Source organism: Schistocerca americana, chromosome 4 (genome assembly GCF_021461395.2).
Source record: "Schistocerca americana isolate TAMUIC-IGC-003095 chromosome 4, iqSchAmer2.1, whole genome shotgun sequence".
NCBI classification, from domain to species: Eukaryota; Metazoa; Arthropoda; class Insecta; order Orthoptera; family Acrididae; genus Schistocerca; species Schistocerca americana.
In genome coordinates, this window is record NC_060122.1 from 258970728 (window position 1) to 258993740 (window position 23013).

The 23013-nt window shown below is 42.0% G+C and overlaps 1 protein-coding gene across 1 annotated transcript in view; it reads right to left on the minus strand.

The window, feature by feature from the left end:
- The window catches only part of LOC124612301, a 114507-nt gene that overhangs the window by 60270 nt on the left and 31224 nt on the right, over positions 1–23013 (minus strand). The window lies entirely within an intron of this gene.

Consider the following 23013-nt stretch of genomic DNA (forward strand, 5'->3'; position numbering starts at 1 on the left):
GCGTCGCTGCGGTCCGGTCCCAGGTCGACGGGCACGTGCACCTTCCGCCGACCACTGGCGACAACATCGATGTACTGTGGAGACCTCACGCCCCACGTGTTGAGCAATTCGGCGGTACGTCCACCCGGCCTCGCGCATGCCCACTATACGCCCTCGCTCAAAGTCCGTCAACTGCACATACGGTTCACGTCCACGCTGTCGCGGCATGCTACCAGTGTTAAAGACTGCGATGGAGCTCCGTATGCCACGGCAAACTGGCTGACACTGACGGCGGCGGTGCACAAATGCTGCGCAGCTAGCGCCATTCGACGGCCAACACCGCGGTTCCTGGTGTGTCCGCTGTGCCGTGCGTGTGATCATTGCTTGTACAGCCCTCTCGCAGTGTCCGGAGCAAGTATGGTGGGTCTGACACACCGGTGTCAATATGTTCTTTTTTCCATTTCCAGGAGTGTATTTTAAATTGTTGAAACCAAATAAGTCAAAAAACTTTGAAAACATTCAATATCGAAATGATGTACTCTAAGTCAATTATTTCTCTCTGAATAAAAGCAGACTAAAGTCAATTTAAATTCTGAAAATTCCAGTAATGTAGCAATAATACAAATGTCAGTATTAAGTTTTTTGTTTCTCCTGAAAAGTGTAAAAAATGACTTTTATTTGGTTCCAACAATTGACGATTCAATTCTTAAGGGCTTTCCCAACAATATGTTGACAAGCTGAATAAGCGGGACTTTTGCCGGTTGTTCGTGTCATTCTCGCAAGAACGCTGCGAACAACCGACCGAAGTCCCAATTATTCAACATGTCAAAAACATGATTACAGCTTGCTAATCAAATTAATTATTACTAACTGCGTGTTTTATAATTCTAAAAGTGTTCTTTTTCAATATAGGAGGTGTGATAGGAAATTTTTAAGAATGGATCCACTACTGCTTATTGGTTTGGCGGGCAGGTTCACAGAGGGTGGGGAGTGAGTCACTGCCTTGTCCTTGAACGCCTTCTGACAGGAAAATGCGTTTCCTTTATTCAGTTCGTTGTGGCAGCTGTCAGAGTGTGGGTCTGTTAGAGCTTGTTGTCGTATTAGCTCTGCGTACAAATGGATGTAAAAAAGAGTTTGTGTGAATTTTTTTTAAACCAGGAAATCATCTTCTGAGACTTACGAACTATTAAAAACAGCTTTTGGAGATAATTGTATGAGCCAGTCAAATGTTTTCTTCTGGTTCAACAGATTTAAAAATGGCCGTGAATTATTTGAAGATGAACCATGGTCCGGTCGTCCTTCCACCTCAAAAACGAATGAAAAAGTTGTGAAAGTTCACAACTTAGTGCGCTCTGATCTTAGACTTACAATTAAGGAGATGGCTGATGAACTTAATTTAAGTTTCTATGCTGCTCAGTCAATTTCAACTGAAGATCTCAACATGCATCGAGTGTCCATAAAATTCATTTCAAAAGTGTTGTCAAGTGACAAGAGACAATGCCGACTTCAAGTGAGCTGAGAACTGATTAACTGATTTGTTAAATAGGGTAATTACAGGTGACGATTCATGGCTATATAGATATGATCCTGAACCCAAAGTGCTGTCTTCGCAGTGGAAGACTCCAGGCACAGTCAGTCGAAGGTGAAGACAATGTTCGTGAACTTTTTCAGTTCTACCGGTATTGTGCATCATGAATTTACCCCTGAAGGACTCGCAATTAACCAGGAATACTACAAATGTGTCCTTGAGAGTTTGTGTGAAAAGGTGCAGAAGAAAAGGCCTGCATTGTGGAAAGACAGGAGTTGGGTGCTACACCATGACAATGCTCCGGCAAATTGTGCCTTCTCCATCGTCGAATTTTTTACCAAATTCAAAATTCCTGTGCATCCACAACCGCCATATTTCCAGGAATATCTCCAAAAGTGGAAACACCGTTGGAGTCGATGTGTTCAGTCAGAAGGGGACTATTTTGAAGGAGATGCACCACAGTAGCATGTAAGTACCACCATCGTACAATTATGAGCCCCTTCTTAAAACTTTCCAATCACACCTCGTATTCTACACCTAAAATACATGGGAGTGAGGGTGGGGGGGGGGTGGGGGGGAACACTCATGTAGGTGTCGTTTCTTCCATTTTCGGCTACACGACTGTTCATTCTCCTTCAAGCAATCCAAGAATCGGTTGTCATAGTCATAATGCTCAATGTTCTACGAAGAACGTAATATTTTCCTTCCTTGTGCTGTAAAGGATACTCTCGGAAAGCATGTATTTCAACACATACCCAAGAAGCCTGTTGAGCGTTTCTGCGACGCTTTCTTGCTAACTAAACTGATAATAAATAAATCGTCCAGTTTTCAGTAAAACATTTCCATTCCTGTACTGATGAAGTGTTCTTACGAGTGATTTGTCACAGATCTCCCTAATAAACATGTAACCTTTAGCAATATCCTTTTAATGAAATTCCAAATGGTCTTTTCACGTGCAAGTAGATATGGTCGTTAACATTGAAATACTATGGATGAATATCCCAACACATTTGAGAAATGTGATTGGTTTAATTGATAGATACGCTTGTTACTGTGAGATCTTTTAGTGTGTTTAGAGGTATAACGGCGCATTTATTAATGTCGAGGAACAGCTGCCAGTCTTTGCGCCAATGATGAAAGAGACAGTACAGGTGATGGTCTAATGTGGGAGGTATAGACGACCTAGTTGCCATCTGGGACAGCAAAATGAGTCTCCCTGAGTCAAAAGTACATACATGTTCGTGAAATAAGGCAGTAAGTAAATTCCTATGAATTGATGTTGTGGTTTTTATGTTACTCCCATATAACGAAAGCAAATTTTAATGGCAATATTAGCAAGTACTATGTATACAAAAATGACAGCAGTAGCAGTAGTATTAATAGAAGTAGTAGTAGGGTAGCAGAAGCAGAAGTAGTAGTAGAAGTAGTAGTAGTAATAGTTGTTGTTGTTGCTGTTTGGAAAGTAAAAGTTGTTATTGCTGTCCATAAAGTGAAACCTTGTAATAGTAATTGCAGTACTCTTACTAATGGTAGATAACATCAGGAAATCGTAGAAAAAACCGCACCTAAGGGTATCTGACAATTATAATCAGGGACGAAATCGCTGACACTCTACAGCTGGGAGAGTCAAGCAGCTGTGAATGGCAACTGATTAAAGGGTAATATTTAAAATGTTGAAAAAGTAAATTTTAAGTGAACCAAATGCACTTGTTAATATTTATGTTTATCATGTAAATAACAACAAATATATCTTCTGCAAATGAATGTTGCAAAAAGTGATTTGTGATAAATATATTGCAAAAAATATCTTTCAGGCAAACAAGTTAAAACCATAAATGAAAATGGTTATCATTAATTTGATTTAACTAGTTGATGGCCTAATAATTCTTGAGTAAAATAACAAATTTCAAGAATAAAATACATTCATACTCTTCTTTTTCAGAGAGGACGCTCTCTGCAAATCAAATATCTGGGAAACACATAAGACCCTGCCACAACTTCAGTTAGTAGGTATCTCTCTCCAGCTTTCCAGACACCACAAATGCCGCCTTGCATATGCAGCTGGACCTGTCATGGTATGGGGAACAGAAACACAAAGGAATTGTGTTAACCATGGCCATTTTTCTGATTTTAAACTAAACAGTCTCACGCTACAGTTTCTCAAGGCAAGTCTCCTATTAGGCAAAAGGTAAACGTGGTTTCCACCATGAAACATGCTGCAGTAGGCGCGCATTAAAGAGACTTGCTTCTCACTTTCCACATACAGTAGACGTTGTTACTTACCTTGTGTGGAACAGTGTACAAGAAGGAAAGAATTTAACTCAAAGAGAATTAAAAAAACTTAGGCCCTATGAGATCCCGAAGCAAAAGTAAATTACAGTTTTACCACTACCTACCTTCTGAATTTCAAAGGGGGTTTCCCATTCAACGTTGTCAAAAGTTTTCTCTAAGGCTGCAAATGATACAGACATAAGTTTGCCTTTCCTTTAACCTATCTTGTCCGAAAAGTCGCAGAGTCTACTCCCTCTCGTGTTCCTGCATTTCTCCAAAATCGAAACTGATATTCTCTGAGATAGGCTTATTCCAGTTTTTCTATTCTTCTGTAAAGAAATCGTGTTAGTATTTTGCAACCATGCCCTATTTAACTGATGATTCGATAATATTCACACCTTTAAGCAACTGCTTCTCTTTGGAATTGGATTTATTACATTGCTCTTGATGTTTGAAAATTTTCTCATGACTCGACTCTCCCAAGGTTACCAGTACTTCTGATGGAATGTCTTCTACTCCAGGGGCCCTATTTCCTTCAGTGTTCTGCCAAATTCTTCTCATGGTATCATATCTCCCACATCATCTTCATCTACTTCCTCTTCTCTCTCTACATTATTGCCTTCAAGTTGCTGTGCTAGTATTAGTCATAGGAAGCTGAAATTTTGTTAAAATTCAGTAAAGGCGCGGTTGGGTGATGAAGTCTGGCGCCGCTGGCAGTGTGTGGTAATAATCAGCAGCTAGTAGGCCAGACAGGGTAAATATGGCACAGAGCTGTAGCGACGTATTGCATGTACGATTTGTTTGGAAAGAAGCAACAGTGAGGCAGGGAAATGCAGCATTGCTTTAAGTTATTAGGATGTGTGAGGAATGGCAGCAGGCCAGAGCTGAGTGTGGCCATGTGTACATGGCTGATGTATGGGATTAGTTTCTGTCTCTCTCTGACACTACATCAGAAGTGAGGGGAAAGCAGTATCAATAGTCAGGCACTCTTAGCTTGAGGTGGGCCAGGTCTGATGAGTCAAGTCGGACCTGTGCTTGTCTACGCTTATAGGGACCAGTCTGGCAGTGATGTTATAAATATGCTGTGGAACCTGTTCTTTATTACCATGTACTTGTCCTGGCTGTATTCCGCTTCCAGGGACACAACACCAGGGTGGGACGGAATGGCAGCCCTTGGAGATCACAGCGGGTCCAGGATGGGCCACGTTCACTTCCCACCTGGCGTACTGGGGACCGGGCGAGGTGTACGCTGCGGGAGGCGTGGCAGCACTGGAGCAGCGCTAGAGACTGCAGCAGGTGTGGTCATCAGGCAAGCACCACTAGCAGCAAGTTGCAGCACCACATCCAGGAGGGCACTGTTTCGAGACCTGTCCTGTCCTGGGAGCAGCGTTAGCCTGAGGGCCATGGGTGACCAGTACAACAACCATCATCCCAGGGTCGGACAGAGCAGGCTGAACAGGGCGGAGGGTGTTGGGGACCAGGAACTGCAACAGTCTGCGGAATCATGGGCAGCTAAGCGACACAGGACGTGACACCTCGGCGACCAGGCAGAGTGTGGCCAAATCCTAGCTGAGTGACCTTGCTAATGGAGCACCAGCGTCAACATAGCAGGAGTTGCTGAGCCAGTTGGACTCGCAGAACAGCGCTGCGGGCGGCACGCCGACACTATGCTGCACCCATCATGGTACTGTAAATTATTTGAATACACGAATACTTCGGAATTCCACTGTATCACTCTGCACTGCCCCTTGACGCTATTGAAGTTGCTCAGCCTCCTGACGAAAAGTGGTGTGGTGGGTTCCGGCTTCAGCTTGGCCATCTGGAGGCCGGGGTTTGACCATTGATGCCCCGCAACAGTGGTGTCAGAAGTGATGCCGGTTACAACATGGTATCGAATTTCCACTCCCACATCTTATGTCTTGCAAGTAGCGTTGAGGTGTGCCCATGTGAAGGGGTAGTTGAGTTGTTTGGTTGCGGTCATGATGGGTGGTCGTACACATTTTGTTACGTCTTGTCGTTCTGGAAGTATTCGTCCATATCGGTATAGGAAGGAAAGCAAGACAGTCACCTGCACAGGAGCACGTTGAGGATGGGTTAGTGACATTAGATTTATTGATTATTTGTCATTCTTTTGTGTCTTAAGGGGTTAAGTGTCAATTAGGATGGAATTTTAGAAGGTGTCTTTTGTAAGGCCTGAGGAGCCTGTAGATTTATCTGAATTCTGGGGAAATGGGGGACATGGGGACATAGCACCTAAGCAATGGAATCTTTGTAACCTGTCAGGTCACAGATTACTGGGTACAAAGTAGTGCCAAAGAGTTGTTTTACTCGTAACAGATTTGGACATTTGGCCCGCAATTGTTCAGAATGTAGATGGGCGATGATTCGCTGCAAGAACTAAGTTTTAGGAGTAGCAGAGTGGATTTAATGCTAACAGTTGAGCTATAAGCAAGAATGGTGGAAGCATGGCAAGCAGTGGAGGCTGCAGCAGTGACTACAGCAAAATCTGAAGTCACTCTAACTGAGCAAATTCAGGTATTGTCGGAGGCAAGTATAATCGACACAAAAAAAAAAAAAAAAAAAAAAAAAAAAAAAAAAAAAAAAAAAAAAAAAAATGAAGAACTAGCAAGGAGATTCGAGGCATGGCAAGTAAGGGAAGGGACGTTGGGTGAAAGTAAATTGTTGATTGGGGAGTGTCATAGACCGTTTTTCCCAGCAATCGCGGCACTGATTAACCCTTTTTCTGGTAAAACAATGGAGGATGTGTCGGTATTCCTTAATAACATTATCACAATGGCTGACGACAATGGGTGGTTGGATGTTGTAATGTTGAGAGTGGCGAAGTGGCGCCTGATAGGGGATGCCAAGTCGTACATATTGTACCATGAAACGTTGAACAACGTGGGGACATTTGCAGTGCTTGAGGCCGGCTTACGCCAGAGGTAGCAAAAACAGAATAGTAAAATTTTTTTTTTTCAGGAAAAATTACATGCGTTAGTTATGAGAAGAAATAAGACTGTGGAAATTTTCTCAGACAGGATTCGAAAGCTGAATGCACAAACGTCCGAACAGTCACCGAATGGAGAGACTAATACAGTGTTGATACAGGAGGCCGAGAACGGGGTGTTAGATGTGTTTTTGTGGGGAATACCGCTGGAGATGTCACGCCAGTTGAAAAAGAGAATCCCAGTGATCTTGTGGTGGCTCTAAGGATTGCCACATACTTAAAGGAGGTGGATTATGCGACGAAGCAAAGGGTGGAGCATAAAGTTCTGGCAGTGGATGTTGTGACTTAGCACGACAGCCAAGTCACAACGAGAGGAAGCCGAAAGGCACGCGTTAAGCTCACGCAGATTGGCGTGAGGTCTGAAACAGTTAAAAGGAAATGACAACTTAGAAAATGGACGCAGTTGCTGTAATACTTAACTTTAATCCACATTTGTAGAACATCGCTCTTGATGATACATGCTTCACAATATTAATTATCAAAGCTATGGCGCCTTGCTAGGTCGTAGCCAATGACTTAGCTGAAGGCTATGCTAGCTATCGTCTCGGCAAATGAGAGCGTATTTGTCAGTGAACCTTTACTTGCAAAGTCGGCTGTACAACTGGGGCGAGTGCCAGTACGTCTCTCTAGACCTGCCGTGTGGTGGCGCTCGGTCTGCTATCACTGACAGTGGCGACACGCGGGTCCGGCGTATACTAATGGACCGCGGCCGATTTAAAGGCTACCACCTAGCAAGTGTGGTGTCTGGCGGTGACACCACAGTGGAAATTAATTGTTTTGGTTGCGGCCAGGTAGGGCATATTAGGAGGCAGTGTCAGCGTCAGTTGCGGTGTTACTCATGTGGTAAAATATGGGTCACTGGGCAGTGAAATGCAGGAGTAAAAGTAGGGAGGAACCTCGGTGACTGCAGCCTTAAACGAGAATGGGAGTGCTTCAACTGTCGGAGGGTGGTCCCAATGAAATTAGGTAATGCGCTTGTAGGTGCACAGACGGAATGGTGCTTATGAGGCTTGGTGAACGGAAGGGAGCAGAGGTTTCTGGTTGACACGGGGGCACACGTGTCTGTTATTAGTCTAGACGTGGTTAGCAGGAGAAGGCTTGAGCTACCACGTCATAGGTTAAGTGGGGTGGGGGATAATGAAGTGGAGTCATTGGGTACGACGGTACTTCAATTTGTGATCGTAGGAACTAAATTTAGTGAGCAGGTGAAGGTGTCACCATGTGTGGGTGAGGGGTATTCGGTGATTCTCGGACTGGATTTCCTTGACAAACATCACGCGAAGTAAGATCTTTGGCAACGAACAGTGGAACTCGGTGGAACAATGTTTTTCATGGGGGAAACGGTTGCAAATGGACGAATGTCGCAACGCTCACTTAATGCGTAGGTGACGCCAGCTAAACTGCGAACGGATTCATTAAAAGTCGATTAGCAGGATAACATACCGGCAGGTACAGAGAAGATAGACGTTGTACATTGTGGTGGAGCCACTCTCGAGTAATGAGGAGTTGGATAAGGCGCACTGTTTTGTGCGGAGGAGTTTACCTCACGCAAGTTATGTGGAAGGAGATTGTAGGGTTCCTGTAAGTATAGATAATTTCGGCAGAGCAAATTTAAGCTTGTCGAAAGGGTTGTTATTGACCACATTGGGGGTTTTTGATAAAGATGACCTCGATATGGAGGATTTAGGGGAGAGCCATAAGCAAAACGTCGATGCAGCGCAACGGAAAATTTACAGCATTTGCAGGGAGACGACAGGGTCGCGTTGGAGGAAATGTTATTGACATTTAGCGATTTATTCGGAACGGAGGGTAGGTTACCGGCAACACCGGTTACGAAACATCACATACTAACAGAGGATAGTACACCAGTGTTTAGGAAAACATATAGGGTAGCACGTCATATGCAACCGCTACTACAGGAGTTTATAGATCAACAACTATGGGACGGAATCATAGAACATAGCGATAGTCCATATTCAAGCAATGTAGTTCTCGTACCTAAGAAGTCGGTAGATGGTACAAGGAAATATAGGTTTTGTTGTTATTATAGGTATCTGAATGCGAAAAATATGTCAGACTCATATCCTATTCCGAATATCACAGACACATTGGATAATTTGGGACAATGTAAATATTTTACGACGATGGATTAACAGAGTGGATACCATCAATTGGAAGTATCGCCATAGGGTAGGGCAAAGACAGCTTTTACTGTTCCTGGGGGCACTATCAGTATATATGTATGCCGTTCGGGTTGAAGAATGCACTGGCGACTTTTCAGCGATTATTAGATGGGATTTTAAGGGGATTCAAATCAAAGACATTTATGGATTACCTAGATCACATTATAGCATTTTCGAAGGATATATCAGAACAAGTATCGCGGTTAAGAGCAGTCTTTACAAGATTGCGGTCGGCACGGTTAACATTAAGTTTAGAGAAATGAAATTTTGCGCAGACTCTGGTCAAATATTTAGGTCATGTAATCAGTGAACAAGGGTTCAAACCGATCCTCGGTTAACAGAGGCAGTTCAAAATTTTCCGACGCCACGTACAATGAAGCAGTTACAACCATATATTGGGTTATGTTCATATTATCGTAAATTTGTAAAGGATTTTGCTAAAGTAGACGAGCCATTAAGAAGGCTTTTAAATAAGGATTTAATTTCAATGGAGGGAGGAATGCCAGCAAGGTTTCGATGAATTAAAAATTAGATTTTTTGTGGTCTGGTGTTGGTGATTCCGAATTTTGAAGAAGACTTTATCTTATCATGTGACGCTTCAAATGGCGAAGTAGGATGTGTTTGGGGGCAAATCGTGAATGGAAAGGAGCATCCGATTGCGTATGCTTCTAGACAGTTAAATAGGGCAGAGCGGAATTATTCCACAACGGAAAAGGAGATATTGGCTGTAATATACGGAGTAACGCATTTTCGTTGTTAACTGGATGGTAGAATGTTTAAGGCAGTGACAGATCATGCAGCATTGAAATGGTTTCTGGGACTCAAGAATCCTTCTAGCCAGTTAACACGGTGAGCTTTAAAATTGAGTTTGACTCTGAAGTATTTCATAAGCCAGGGAAGAAACACGATAATGTAAATGCATTAAGTCGCAGGTCAGACGCATTACAAGTAATGGGTATGAGTGTCGCGGAATGGCATATGACACAAGCAGAGGCTGAGGAGTGCCAGGGTTTTACAACTCAACCACATTTAATTGTGAATGGAAATTTGCTGTATAGAGTTACCAGGTGTGGACCACGGGTAGTGGTACCAAAGAGCTTGGGGGAGGAAGTCTTAAAGCAGGTCCATGATCATGTGCTTTCAGGGCATGGGGGTCGTCGAGCTACGGGAAGACGGGTAGCAGAACGATTTTTGTGGCGCACTAGGAGAAGGGATGTGGAACACTAAGTAGCAAATTGTATATCGTGTGCGGAGCGAGCCGATATGACGCGCGGAAGAATTCAATAGCAGCGGTTACCAGAGGTTTCGAAACCTTTCGAGTTTATCGGGATAGATGTCTGCGGGCCATATAACAAAACACCGGCTGGGAATCGTTACGTTTTAACTATAATTGATCACTTTTCGCGCTTTCTAGCCAAGGTATCAACACCAGGCCAATAGGCAAGTACGGTAGCACAAGCTTTAGTCAGTAATTGGTTACTGAAGTTTGGGGTGCCTGATACCATAATTGCGGATCAGGGAACGAACTTCATGTCCAAATTAATGTCACAGTTGTGTAGGTTATTGAGAATTAGAAAATTATGGACCAGTCCCATTTACACTTCACAATACGTCTCAAACAGTGGACTTCTGCTCCTTTGCATGGGTAGGATATTTCACACTTTCTTCGAGAACGGCAGTGGTTGGTTGTAAAAATCGCATGAAGTCAGCGGAAGGATTGACTCGCGTGTTTCAAATTTCTACCAGCAGCCTAGCTAGCAGAATGACTGTGTGTAGGGTGTGAAATAGAGAGGAGTTGGGGTTATGATACGAGGGCGTTTTTCTGATGGATATGAACACATTTTATAGCATTCTGTCCTGCGTACATTTTGGGGACGATTATTATTTGCATCAGCACGACAACATAACCTATCGTAAAGCAGCATCTATGATGAAATGGTTTGTGGACAGCTAAATTCCTAAAATGGACTGGCCTGCACAGAGTCCCGACTTGAACTCAACTGATCACCTTTGGGATCAGTTATAACGTAGAGTTCGCTGCAGACCCCAGAGTTCAACATCATTATCATCTCTATGTCCGGCTGTTGAGGAATAACGGGCTGTCATTCCCCAAAAGTCATTCAGATCCCTTACTGAAAGTGTTCTCACCAGAATTCAAGCCTTCAGATATGCGAAGAGTGAACACACTCTTTCTTAATATCCGTTAATAGGTTTCCATGCGATTAACCATATGGAACACAGTGCTGTTCATGCTCTTTTTTCTTGTGAAGTATAAACCTTTAATACCTCAGTTTGTGCTAAACAATCGGTTCAGGTGTTACAATCAAGATCTTCAGGATGACGACGACGTACGTCAGTTGGCATTACTGAAACAGATGACACCAATATATTAGTCCCCACGGCGATGAACTGTGAACCACATACCATCCAGTCATGCCCTACGTTTGGAGCACTACAGCTATTATTCCTCAGTCAATTTCCCCCCCCCGCCCCCTTTCTTCTTACCCTGCATACAGACTCACACTGCTGGTCACAGGGATTGATGCAGTAAGGGCGTCAACAGCGATTTCACGAATTGTGGTAAAGTGTTAGGAAACCTGTTGTTGTCACGCAATAGCATTATACAGTACAGCAAAAACTAGGCAACGGTTCGAGTTCATAATTTTATTATCACTGGAAGCAGATCCGTGGTTTTTAGCCATCCGGAAAGTTTACCATTGTCACTTACAGGCGACCGATGTATCAGCTGGTCATATCTTTCCAGCAAATGCTTCGTTTCGGCGACTTGCCAAATCATTATCATCCAAGCTTATTTCATCTACCTTGTCGACAGCATAATGAGACCATGCCAAAGCGAATGACACCCTTAAAGAACTTCTCCACTGGTTGCATGGTACTCCTCCATGTCTCACAACTTCTTTTTTCGGTTATAAGTCCTATAATTAGTACGTTGCTGCCCTATCTGAATTCCTCTCCTGTGCCATCCTCTTCATCTCAAAGTAACACTCGCAACCTACCTCATCAGTTATTTACAGGTTGAATTTCAGTCTCGGTCTTCCTTTACAGTTGCCATCGTCTACATCGTGTTAACAAATGTCCTATCATCCTGTCTCTCCTACTTTTCCACACATTTATTTCTCCATCTACTATGCGGAGAACCTCCTCTTGCTTTGTCGGCCACATAACTTTGAACATTCTTCTATTGCACCACATCTCAGAAACTTAAATTCAATTTTCGATTCGAATTGGCAACCACTTACAATAACTGCCACACATTATCCGAGAAAAACGGCCCACAATTCACTATCGTGTATTGCAATGCCCCAAATGCACATTTTCAGAAGTTACTTCCTCAGATTAACGCCATTGTATGATACTATTAGACTTATTTTGCCTAGAAAACCCTCCACGCCTGTGCCAGTCTGCTTTTTGTGTCTTTCTTACATCAGTTGTCACATATTATTGTGCTTAGAAGGTGGTAGAAATCTCCTATTTTGATGTTAGATTTCTCTCTAATTTATTTCCTGCTGCTTTTCATTACTTTCGTTCGAATCGTGTTCCATCCTTACACTTCCTTCCTGGTTCTTATATGTCCTTTATAGTACTTGTCTTTCGCCGTAGCTTATGGTAATTTTTCTGAGAACGTCGAACGTCTTGCGCCTTTTTACACTATCAAAAATCGTTTGTACGTGAACAGGTCCTATAAAGGTGCCTATTTTTATCATGATTCCAGTATCAAGTGCAATATCAAAACTGTACCTCTGTGCTCTTACCTACCCGAAAGCCTAACTTGTCGTGATGTAACAGGTCCTCAAACTTCTTTTTCAAACATCTATTCTTGTCAGTTCTCCCACTCCTTGTCAGTTCTCCCACTCCTCTGCCCTTGTTATCCTCTAAATTGCGTGGATTATATTTTGTGAAAGTCTGATGGCTTGACTGCAGTCACATAGATTCTAGCTTGAACTGTTGTTTGGTTGCGATTTTCCCTAGCGGCCATCAGAATTACGAAGGAATATTACTTATGCCTTCTACCTCATTTGAATGCAAGTCTTCCAACGATCTATCACACTCTGACACTAATACTGCATCCCCTACGTCATCCAAACTGACTCCCAATTCATATTCTAAAACGTCATCGGACAGTTCCCCTACTTCGTAAAGGCCTTCAGTGTATGTTTTATATCTTTCCGCATTCTATGTTTAACAGTTTTACTGCCGACACCTTTGCTCCTAATTTCACCGAAGGGTGTATTACATTTTTGTAACCTGATATTATCCTTTCGGCAACCATTTGTGTTTCGATTCTTCACGCTTTTCCTACAGCCATTTCGCCTTGGTATCCCTGCACTTAGTGTTTATTTCGTACCCAATTTATGTATGTTGCTGTATTCCTTTCGTTGCCTTTTTCTCCTTTCTTTCGTCGATCAATTGAGTTATTCGTTGTGTTCCTACTGTCCTTCAACTGAACTGCCTACTGTAGTATTCACTATCGCAATAGCTACAGCCTCAGAGATACTGAAATGCACCTTATAATTCCTCAGAAGTTCGGACTCCACTTCTTTGCACATTGATTCTTCGTTACGATTCTCTTTAACCACAGCTTACTCTTCAGCATTACCAAAGGTGGGTCTGAGTTACGGTATGCCTTACAATCCAATATTTGATTTCGGAACATCTGTCTGATCATGATGTAATCCAGCTGAAATCTTCCCTTGTCTAACACGCGTTGCCGTTGGTTTGCTATCAACCCTAATGAGAATAATCCTGTCATTGAACTGTTTCCAGTAATTCACTGTCTGCCCTATTATCCTATTAATAACGAACCCTACTCCCGTTATAACAGTTTATGCTGCTGCTGATAGTAATCTCTATTCGTTAGACGAGTCATCCTCATCTTAATTCTATATCACTTCACTGACTCCCACTGTAAATGTAGTCTTTGCATTTCCCTTTTCAGATTTTTTTGCTTCACTACCCCGTTCAGGCTTCTCGTAGAATGATCTCCTTTCTTCAGTTAGTTAACCGTTTTCGTACGGATGCCTCGCCCCTTTGTAGGTCTATCTAGGAGACCCGAATGGGAGACGAAGCTTTTTCTTCTTTGGAGTGACCATGTACTAGTGATACACATAATGTGTATTTAATGCAGTGGTCTCTATGGTCTGCCGTATTCTCAATCCTTTGATAGTTGCTGATTCTTTTGCCATTAAGGGTTAGTTTTCCTACTTACGGGCAAAAGGGTCTGCTAAAACTGTGTCCACTCTTCCAACCTCTTTGCCAAGGCTGCTGGCAGAACGAAGATGACTTCTTACGCCAGAAGTCTTCGGCCGCCATTGCCGCAGATTCGTGCAGTAGCTGGATCGAAACCGACACGCAGGTTTTTTCTTGATCATGAGCCTTAGAAGCGTGTTCTAGGCGAAGGTAGCACTTGAGTAATGACTTTTTCCACACGCTGCTTTCAAACGGATTATTGGTATCACCTATGCAGACGACTCAAAGCATTATGACCACTGCACACTGTAACGTAGACTGCCGCCTTGAGCCGTTGTGGGCACGGGACGCGGTAACAAATGAGGAAATCCATTGAGATAAATGACTTTGAAAGAGGGCAGATTATCATTACGTAGAGTCTTTGAACGAATATCTCGAAAACGGCGAAGATTATCGAATGTTCACGTCCTGGTACCTTGAGTATCTACAGAAAGAGGTATGACAGTGAAACTACCACTAGGCGCTAAATGGTTGGACGTCAACGACTCTTCACAGAATGGGTGTTCGGAGGCTTACCCGCTCTGTAAAGTAGGAAACATGGTTATCTGTGGCACCCAAGCCGAAAGAGCACAATTCTGGTGCCCGCAAAAGTGTTTCGGAGCACATCGTTGATCGTACATTGTTAAAAATGGATCTGCGAAGCAGACCACATGTACAGTCGAGCTCAAAAGTATCCGAACGACCTGAATTGCATTTCGCCTCATTCGCATGCAACCCACATAAAGCAGCTGTCTAGCAGATTATCTAATCGCTCCTTGGTTCAAATGGTTCAAATGGCTCTGAGCACTATGGGACTTAACATCTATGGTCATCAGTCCCCTAGAACTCAGAACTACTTAAACCTAACTAACCTAAGGACATCACACAACACCCAGCCATCACGAGGCAGAGAAAATCCCTGACCCGCCGGCAATCGAACCCGGGAACCCGGGCGTGGGAAGCGATAATCGCTCCTTGGTACAGTCGTTTTACTATTGAAAATGGTTCCAAGTCACCACTAGAAACCACTGCTCTGTATCGCAATAACTTAAGATGTAAAGTAGTACCACGATAGTAGAAATATCAGGGCACACCTTATCACAGATAAGACTGTCCTTAAGGCTTGTAAGCTCACATTCATTACAATAAATGACATACCTGAAATGTTACCGCTCTCATTATTACGTCAGATAGCTAATGCACGTAGTAAGTTCGTCGTATTCATGATTTCCTCTTCAAAGTAACATACCGTACTTGTTATTTGACTCAAATTGACATTAAAAATTTAAATTATTAACGAACAGCTAGTTGAGAATATGTATGAACTTCAATTGACACGGCGAACCGTCCCGTTCTGCATATGGATTCAAGCCCAGGTCAAGCAGACTAAGATATCGTGACTGACAGAAACTAACAGTCATTCCTGACTAGGCCTACAGAGAGTGATATATCTCGATTTTAGACAGTAGCAGTTAGCAAATATCAACTTTAAATTACATAATGTGAACATTTTTAACGGACGCGAATTCGTCCCCAGCATCTATTGTCCCTGTTAACGAACTACGAGAGATGTTAAATATTGCTTCTTCACAAGTAACTTACTTGAAATGCCGTGAGGTAAAGCTTTCTGTTGGACAGGGATTCGAACCCAGCTCCTAATCGAATTTTTATCGAAGCACAATCAACTGTGACATATTGGATTTTCTCGAAAGTAGCTAGATGTTTTAACTGAAATGACGAGACGAAACATTCATTTTTTTTCTCCTTTCCAGAATTCCAACCCGGCATCTATCGCTGTTGTATTATACAGAAAACAAACGTAAAATTTGGGTTTGTTACACCAGCAGTGACATGTGAGCATGTTTGAACTAGAAATAATATGACGAAGAGTTCAGTGCTGACTGGGAATCGAACCCCACACATATCATTGTTGACTACACACAAAGAGACGTCAGCTACCGACTTTTTCTCCACCAGCAGCTCAAAATAACATCCTTGAACTTACAGTGATCTTGCATAAAGTTATATGGGTCACTGGGAGTCAAAAAAGTCAGATATCGTTAGTGTTGACAACGAATGAAAATGCTTAAAAAATCAAAATTATTATCCACCAGCAGATAGGTGTTTTCATGCTAGAGCTTGATAATTTACAATGAAAACCTTAGTGCCGGTCCAGGGTTCAAACCCATTCACGCGCAATATGTGGAGATGTTGAGGAATCTGCAATTTTGAACAAACAACAAATTGTAGTCGAGCTGTATTGTCACGAAGGGATCAAATTCCGCATTAAGGGCGGTCTGAGTTGCATTCCCAGTTCAGAACCAATTTCATCGGCATAAAGAAGCTCAAATAAAAGATGGAATAAGTGTCCATTGACCCTATATAGCGTTTATTTCGTCACTAGAAATAAATAACTAGTATAAGAAAGGATACTGGTGATAAAGTTTTTACATGTCGCCACTCCTGACTTTATTTTGGTTCAACCTAACGTCTATTTGGTAGAGAAGAAATATCATGTTTAATGTGAATTTCAGACCACAATGCCATTACACCTTCTTCACTTTGGGTAGCTAGAAAACGAATAGAATTGATTTCTCCCTATTAAAAAGCATTGTCAGAAGTTGGAATCGAACCCACACCGTCAGTAGAGGAACCTATCAGCAATCCAACAGGCCATCAAACCCTCTTGTCTGTGATTCATATTTCTATCACAACGCAGATGCAGCACACTCGATGAGTGTAGGGGTTTGCAGCATGTTCAGTACATTCATTTACTTGGTTGATCGAATCGCCATGAACTAGCTGCCTCGGCTATCCAGTGCATACATTCGACTCTATTTTGTAATCACCGAAATAAAATAACGTAAATTTAAACAGAAACTGTTCCTTTCCATTTGAGCTACTCTATTGCGCTTTCTGTTTGCTGAAACCGTTGTGCAGTGCAAAAGAAAAGCTGTAACTGTCTGTCTCTCAGAAGTCTAGATCCGGCCATATGCATTATCTCACAGCACTGTGGAACGTGGAAGTTCTGGAGGAAATGTTGACTTCTTGAGCTGCTGTACCTTCGTGACAGCTAGTAGCATAACGGTAAGCGTCGCACGCTGTAGATAAGACGTCGTGAGTTCAATCGCGTTTGCTGCTACATTTTTAAAAACGCAATTCTGCTGACCACTGAAGTTAACAATTTATTGGAACTTTGAACATAATTCCCTTCACTTCTCAAACCAAAATAGTCGCATGTGGAAAAAGGGCTAACTTCTGCGACATTTTGTTCTTTTCAAGTTTAATAGGACGCCAGGCAGCAAATGCATCTCGAAGCTTTTGCATTATGTATGGGGAGAGGGAATCGTGCCAAAATAGTCAGAAAATTATTTTCTACATTAGCTGTCGTCTGGTAGTGGAATTTTATTCTTCTACAAACCTTTTTTGACACCTTTAACTCAGAACAAGTTTTCTACATGCATGTGCATTGTCAAACTGTTATAGATAACATCAGAGAATTCTCATATATCGTTGATGATTAATTTCTCTCTCATGTTTAGCACTGTTTTAACAACAGTAAAAGAAACCTTACGAAAAATGTGCACTGTATTATAAGAAATGAAATAAAACTAGCCACGATAACCTTACAACGAAAGTCTGTTTTAATAAAATTGATTATCTGTACACAAGCGTGCCTCAATCGGCACGAATTAGTAAAATACTACTCACTTAGATTAAGACTAGGTTTGTGTTTAATTGGTGTGCTGTGTCATACTCAACAGGTAAGCAAATGTGGCATTTCATAAATAAAGTTATGTATTCCTAGAAACCCAAAATTTGCTTGTCAGCAGCGGAAAGAGGCGTTACCTGTTGTGCAGCATTATAAGTTTTTCACCATTGCACAATGAGATGAAAGTATTTTCTTGCGATTTGTTTATCGATGTTTGATCAGACTGCTTGTAGCTCTTTCACAGAAGGGATTAAAACGTTATAGTCAGCAAGACTGGAACCGAGAACCATAACAGACGCTTTTCCATAGGTCTGTTGAATTGCTGATAGGTTCCTCTATCGACGGTTTAGGATCGATTCCAACTTCTGACGGTGCTCTTTGATAGGGAGAGACCGATTCTATTCGCTTCTAGCAACGCCAAGTGAAGAAGGTATAACGGCGTTGTGGTCTGAAAATCACATTAAACGTGACATTCCTTCTCTACCAAGTAGACGTTAGGTTGAGCAACAATAAAGTCTGGAGTGGCGACATGTAAAAAATCTATCACCAGTATCCTTTCTTAAACTAGTCATATATTTCTAGTGACGAAATAAACGCTATGTAGCGTCAAAGGACACTTATTACATATTTTATTTGAGCTTCTGTATGCCGATGAAATTGGTTCTGAACTGGGAATGCAACTCAGACCGCCCTTAATGCGGAATTTGATCTCTTCGTGACAGTACAGCTCGACTACAATTTGTTGTTTGTTCAAAATTGCAGATTCCTCAACATCTCCACATATTGCGCGTGAATGGGTTTGAACCCTGGCCCGGCACTAAGGTTTTCATTGTGAATTATCAAGCTCTAGCATGAGAACACCTATCTGCTGGTGGATAATAATTTTGATTTTTTTATGCATTTTCATTCGTTGTCAACACTAACGATATCTGAGGTTTTTGACTCCCAGAGAGACATACAACTATTTGCAAGATCACTGTAAGTTCAAGGATGTTATTTTGAGCTGCTGGTGGAGAAAAAGTCGGTAGCTGACGTCTCTTTGTGTGCAGTCAACAATGATATGTGTGGGGTTCGATTCCCAGTCAGCACTGAACTCTTCGTCATATTATTTCTAGTTCAAACATGCTCACATGTCGCTGCTGGTGTAACAAACCCATATTTAACGTTTGTTTTCTGTAGAATATAACAGCGATAAATGCCAGGTTGGAGACCGGGGAAGGAAAAAATGAATGTTTCGTCTCGTCATTTCCGTTAAAAAATCTAGCTACTTTCGAGAAAATCCGATATGTCACAGTTTATTGTGCTTCCATAACAATGCGATTAGGTTCTGGGTTCGAATCCCTGTCCAACAGAAAGCTTTACCTCACGGCATTTCAAGTAAGTTACTTGTGAAGAAGCAATATTTAACCTCTCTCATAGTTCGTCAACAGGGACAATAGATGCTGGATAGGAATTCGCGTCCGTTAAAAATGTTCACATTATGTAATTTAAAGTTGATATTTGCTAACTGCTACTGTCTAAAATCGAGCTATATGACTCTCTGCATGACCTGGGTTTGAATCCTTATGCAGAACGAGACGGTTCGTCGTATCATTTGAAGTTCATACATATTCTCAACTAGCTGCTCTTGAATAATTTAAGTTTTTAATGTCATTTTGTGTTAAATAAGAAGTACGGTATGTTACTTTGAATAGGAAACCGTGAACACAATACGACGAACTTACTACGTGCATTACCTATCCGACGTAATAATGAGAGTGGTAACATTTCAGGTATGTCATTTATTGCATTAAATGTGAGCTTACAAGCCTTAAGGACAGTCTTATCTGTGATAAGGTGTTCCCTGATATTTCTACTGTCGTGGTATTACTTTACTTCTTGAGTTACTGCGATACAGAGCAGTGTTTCCTTGTGACGACCGAGCGGGGTGGCGCAGTGGTTAGACACTTTACTCGCATTCGCGGGGACGACTGTTCAATCCCGCTTCCGGCCATCCTGATTTAGGTTTTCCGTGATTTCCCCAAATCGCTCCAGGCAACTGCCGGAATGGGTCCTTTCAAAGGGCACGGCCGACTTCCTTCCCCGTCCTTCCCTAATCCGGTGAGACCGACCATTTTAAATCGTCAAACGACTGTACCAAGGGGAGATTAGAGGACCTGCTAGACAGCTGCGTTATGTGGGTTGCACGCGAATCAGGCGAAACGCAATTCAGGTCGTTCGGATTTTTTTGAGCATGGCTGTACATGTCCAATGTTGACCCAACGACATCGTTAATTGCGATTGCAGTACGCACGGTGCCACCTGGATTTGACCGTCGATCAATGGGAACGTGTCTGCTCTTTGGGTGAATCCCATTTTCCTGCACTAGGTCGATGATCGTCTCCACAAACGCCGTAATCGAGATGAACGGTGGCTTGAAATGTGCAGCACGTCACGGATCCAGGCTGGTGGTCGTAGTATTTCGTTAAGGCAGACTTTCTCCTGCGTTTGCATGGGACCTGTGGTAGTAACCGAAGACGCGCTGACAGCTACGAACCACCTGCATCCCTTCGTGCTTCCTGTCTTCCCCGACGGAGATGTCATCTTTCAGCAGTACACCTGTCCGTGTCTCTGAGTCAAAACCGTACTACAGTAGTTCGAGGAACATTATGGTGAACACACGTTCATGTCTGGGCGACCAAATTCGCCTTATGCAAAGTCTTTGAAACCTATCTTGGTCGCTGTCTGGTGCCATCTCCGCGTAAGCAAATCAGCGGCTCGTTATTTACGAGAATTAAGTGAACTGTACATGACGTTCATACCGCCACAAAGCTATTAACAGGCTGTCGTATCCCTGATAAGCAGAATGAGTGCTGTATTTCGTTTCAAAGGCGGACAAACCAGCTATTAAATAGTTGGTCATACTGTTTTGGCTCGTTGGTGCCTCTGTCTCTGTGTTACGCTTATTTGGATTAAGAATAGTTGTCAAGCAGACATGGTAATGTATGTTGCTTCCACACTCAGTTTAGCTTATGCACCTATAACATGAATGACGCCACTGTCAAAATTGTGATACCAGTCCTAATGTGTGTAAGCTGCCACGTATGAATCTGCCAAAGTAGAGTTAAAATTCATAATTGTAGAAACCTTGCTCATGTTATGCTAAGCGAAACACTTTTACGGAAAGATTTATCTCTTTCATCGATGCGAGAAACGTAAATATGCACAAACTGATCACTTTGAAACTTTAGCTGTGCATATTATCTACGAAATCTAGAATATAGACAGATTAATGTACTGAAATACACATCGAGGGGTGCGTGCAGAATCTCAGCACTGTAAATCTGTTGATTATATTATCACCATTCGTATACCTTTCAGTCCCCAGGGAAAGCACTGAATGCGATGACACCTTGGTTAAATCCCTACAGCTCCAGGATGAAGTTTCGATAATTCATTTCCACTAATAAGATAACAAATCCTTCGAGATGATCATAAGGCATACCTGCGCACTCTGCACAACAATAATATTAATGCTCAACACGAAATTACACCGTAGCTAACTGCAGTAATACATTCTGACTCAAAATAGAGAAAAATTGATACAATAAGTGAAGAATAATAAGTCTGTATTATTCGCTATTTATTTCTGTGCACCGAATCGAGAAGGGTTTGTTGGTGCTATTAATTGCGTGTCTAATTACTTAGTTGTACTGGTAGACTGGTTTGATGAAGGTCTCGCACCAGCCTGTCCTGTGCAAGCACCTTATTCTCTATATAAATACTGCAACCTCGTGTATTCATTTCAACCCACTTACTGTATTCAACACTTGATCTCCCGCTACAATTTTTACCCACCACAATAACCATCATTATTAAACTGAGGTTTTCTTGATGCCTCGAGATCTTTCCTATCAATTGAACCCTTCCTTTAGTTTGGTTGCACTATAAATTTATTATTTAGTATTTCTATTCGGTATCTCCTCTGATTTACGTACTATGAAAAATTCTCAATTTTCCATAAACTGACAGTAGCTTTTTCGTGCCTGCGAGAAACTCAGAGTGAATGCCAGTTAATTAACAGGAAAAGCTGACAGAACGTATCCCAGGGCTAAGGCTGAGATCCGCCTTTTTAAGGATTCCCTGCCTCAGTCTGTAAAATCGTAACTCCTATAGGAGTCAGTCAGTCAGTCTGTTGAGATCCGTTTCCCTCAGGAATCAGTAGACTATCAAGTCCAGGTTTATGTCACATATTAACGTCTATTATCCCTTCGGGGTGCATAAAGTTTAAGCTTCTAAGTCAATTCAGTCAAAATATACGGGCACTCATGTAACATATTTCGATACTTGAAAACTCACTCATCAAAACCAATAGGGTACTTCCAGTTGACCCACAAGCAAGAAATTGGTTACACGGCGCAACTAAACGAAAAAATCCGATAATTGTAACTTTATGATTTACATATTTTTTTACATCTGTCAGTCTGTCCATCCGTTAAGGACCTTTCCCTTTGAAACAGTTTGGCGTATCAAATTGAAACTGATGTTAAGTACTGTGGTCAATGGTCCCTCGGTCTTGAAAAGTTCTTAACTTTTTTGTCAATGCAGACAGAAGATACAACCATTTATGTCACAAATTTCGCTACTCAAAAGGTAACCTATCAAAACCTATACCCATATATATGAAATTTGGCAAGAAGCAAATTTTCATAGTACAAGTAAAGGAAAAGATCCGAGATCGTTAATTTGTAGTTTTAGCACACGAAAAAAATATTTTTATTTTCATTTGTTATCCGACTTGATCCTCGATTCCCGAAGTGGGTAAACTGTCTATATACGTAATTACATTTTTACGGAGCCCTCAGTGTGGGAGTCCTACCCGCATACAGGCAATTGTTGGTGCAATTGCAGTCATTACCTCTGATGTCGCAAAAAACCTGCGCTATACAGATTTTTACTGTCATATTTCGATATTCCCAATTAGCCAAATGTGAGACGGTCAAGAATTTTAGTACTGCTTTTGTCTCTATAATACATTTCGAAAAAAAAACACAGCAGAGAGATTTTCTCGATTTGAAAACGAGTCGCGTCTATCCCATGTTTAATA